The sequence below is a fragment of the Belonocnema kinseyi genome, chromosome 5 (genome assembly GCF_010883055.1).
Source record: "Belonocnema kinseyi isolate 2016_QV_RU_SX_M_011 chromosome 5, B_treatae_v1, whole genome shotgun sequence".
In the NCBI taxonomy this organism is placed as follows: domain Eukaryota; kingdom Metazoa; phylum Arthropoda; class Insecta; order Hymenoptera; family Cynipidae; genus Belonocnema; species Belonocnema kinseyi.
In genome coordinates, this window is record NC_046661.1 from 5,116,200 (window position 1) to 5,119,739 (window position 3,540).

The following is a 3,540-nucleotide window of genomic DNA, read 5'->3' on the forward strand; positions in this document are numbered from 1 at the left end:
CTATCTTTTCAATGAGCATGATGATGTTTTAATACCAAATGATGTTAATTCAAATTCAGTGTTTGTATCTGATGATGTAGCCTATGAAAAGCAAGATAATATAAAAGCATTTTTTCAATTGGTAGACACAAGGACGTTGACTGTTTCTATTTGAGTCAGACATATGTTCGTATTCCGAAACATCTTACACGTGATAATGTTAATTTGCTTGTATTGTTTAAACAAGATGAGATGAATCTGAAACATATATATGATGATCATGTGAATAGTGACATGCCTTATTCACGATTTAAAATGGTGTGCTTATCTTGCTGGTATGATGAAAAATCAATAAATATTTATGTTATGACTACATGGAGACAGTTACACTTTGAACACTACGGTATTAACATGTCTACATGTGAGGAGGGCTTTCATAAGCAAAAACACATTTTGCATGAAATTGCTAAAGCTAGTAATGCGATTTGACGAAAGCATAGATTGCTGAAGTTGGGTAAAGAAGCAGTTGATCACACATTAAATCATACCTTTAAGCCCAACATTACACCACTTGAGAAAGTAGTTAATGGTTTTGAAACTGTTAGAAGAATTGATCCAATCGGAAATAAAGTCAAGAATAAAATGAAATAAAGAGTTTTACAGTCTGGCATCTGACAACAAACTGAAGAAAGAGTAGAACTGGCCACCTCTTATAGACGCTTACCCCCCTCCACCATATTTCTGTGGACTTTTGCGTAGTATTTCATCATGTAATGCAATAAATAACATGGTAGTGAAAAAATTAATACGTCTTTAAACGTTTACTCAATTTAGTTCACATAGATAAGGATTCCAGGGATCATGATGATGTCATCAGAATGGAATTTTGTTTATCGAGAATTTTTTACCATGATATGAAATATGCCGCCCCTGTCGGCAAAAATCAAAGGAGAACGTTTAGTTAATTTAGTTCACATATATAAGGATTCCAGGAATCCACGATGACGTCATCAGAATAAAAATTTTTTACCGAGAAACGTGATCGAACCTGCATAAAAAAGCGCGATATACTGCCTTATTTTCTCAGTAATACCAGTAACATAATTTCAAAGAAAGATTTCGGGTACGCCCCTCATAATATTTTATGGAATTTGCGAATTCAGTTTAAAAAATTTTTCATTTTTCTGGGACAAAGCCAAGGGAACTGAACCCGTTTACCACACGACGAAGTATCACATACCCTTAAAGAGCACACTAAATCTTAAAGAACAATTTTTATATAACTAAAAATTTGTCATAAGGCCAACTGCAGGGTTTGACCGGGAGCGGGTGCTAACCTGAAAAACTGCACCCGCTCCCAGCGAAATCGCGGAAAAGTTTCAGCAGGGATGCTTTCCAAGCTATTAACGAGTGAAAGCTTGGCACCTCCAAGAGCGCCGGTGATTAGGACGATTAGTTTAACAGAATATTCCGGGTACAATTGTTACAACTCCCTTATAAGGTCTCTATACCCCTCTTTCTTTTCATTCTCCTTGGCTATGATGTTTTTGTCAGCTGGTGCCGAAAATTCGATAACGAACATGGTTCGATTTTCGAAGTCAAGAAGAACCATGTCAGGCCTCGAGTGTGCAACAGAAACAATTGTCGAGCATATAAAGTTCCAGTATATGCGGCACTTCTCATTCTCGACAATTGACTCGATTTCCCTAGGAGCATTTAGAGGAGCGATATTAAGGTTAATGCCGTAAGAGTGACAGAGATGGTAATAAAGCACTGTTAGTGCCGCATTGTGCCTTTGGATGTAGGTCGCTCCCGCATGAGTTGGACAACTAGATAGTGAGTGAGCTAAGTGCTCGGGGTGTGCATTATGCCCTGCAGCTATCATCGGAAATGTCTTGGCTCAAAGTGTGGCGACGGTATGTTAAGGTAGAAATAACACCGTCTTGGCATTCCAAAATGAAACCCTCCGTACCAGACTTCAATCAGGGTGATTTAAGGAAAGAAAAAGTTAGCTCACACGACATTGTCTGATCCTCCACATTTCTTGGTAGATACCGTGCATTCTCTTATCTAGGAGCTGTTCACGAAAATATTTCTCTGGTGCTTCTTAATCCGGGCTTTCAGGAGTAAGTACTCGAGATAGGTAAGATTTAATGCATTTTGCTCACCCCTAATACTGAAGTTAATTCCGAGTGTTTCAGCAACCTCCTCTGCTGCTTTGTACAGAAATACTCCTTTGCCCACTTCTTCGTGCAAGCATGTTCGTCGCAGATACTTTGTTCCTCGCCGACAGTTCAGAATACTAAATCTGCCGGATGAGACGTTTGTATCTGCTTCGGAGAGTATCCTTTATAGATGTCACATTCTGAATGCAGCTCTGTGGCACGCCCATGTATGTATAAGTCTCTCCAGCGCAAATGTGTCGTATACCGCTTCTATCGACGAGCTGAGGGTCTTCAGGGATGCCATTAAGTTTTCCTCGCTTCAAATAAACCTTGGCGCATTTGTCTAACCCAAATTCCATTCCAATTTGCTTAGTATATCGTTCGACAATCCCTGGAGGTAGATGTAGTTGCTCTTTGTTTTTAGCATAGATCTTAAGATCGTGCATGTAAAATAAATGAGTGACCTTGTAATTTCGATCTGCAGGTTTGTCGCAAAAGTACCCGTCGGAATGGCTAAGCTGCTTGAGATAGTGGCAATATGTAATGCAAAAGAGGAGTGGGCTCGTGGTGTCGCCCTGAAAGACACCTCTCTGCAAGGTGACCTTGTTAGTTGTCACACGATTTTTTCTAGATGAGATAGTAAATCTGGCTTTCCAAAGTCCCGGAGCGGAATAGTTCTTCATCCCTTCTTAGTGCCGCCTCTCTTTCTCTGTTGCCGGCTTATTCTAGCTGTGTTAGACTAGGCGCTCCGCTTCCATAGCCCCTTTTTTGGAGTAGTTTGGCATGGTTTCGCAGACGTTGATGCGAAAAGTGAGGTAGCTGCGGGTGTTTCTCGCACCACAGAGCATGCAGTCGTGCCATGTAACCCCGTTCAGGGGTCACACTCGCATCGTAGCAATCGAGCAATTCGTGTTTCAGTCGCTCTGTCCACCTAAAGGTCCCGAGATTCGGCCGATCCATCGCATTGAATCCATCTTCATTGGCTCCCCAGCTCTAGATTGGTCAGCATTATTGGCCGACCCATTGTCGGGAGCCCTGCGCGTTCTGTTGTTTTGCACTGCACTTACTACACCTATGTTTGGTGTTGTCATTGTTCTTCCCACAAGAAGTTAGGAAAAGGGGTTCGTCCATCCTTGTAGAACCCCGCATGCAAGGATAAGGCTGCGTACTCTGAGAGATCGTTCCGTATCGCAGAGTCACCGTTCTAGACACCTCACCCAGGTGCCATTCAGCTTTCGGCACTGTTTTCACACCTCCACTTGGGGGTTAATTCCTTCGGAACCACCCCTGGACAATTATCGGCGACTGCCTATTTATTTTTGTAACCATATTCAGCAGAAACCCTTGGTACAGGGACCCTCTATCCGCAACCCGAGGACACGTTCGGTGGCCTTCC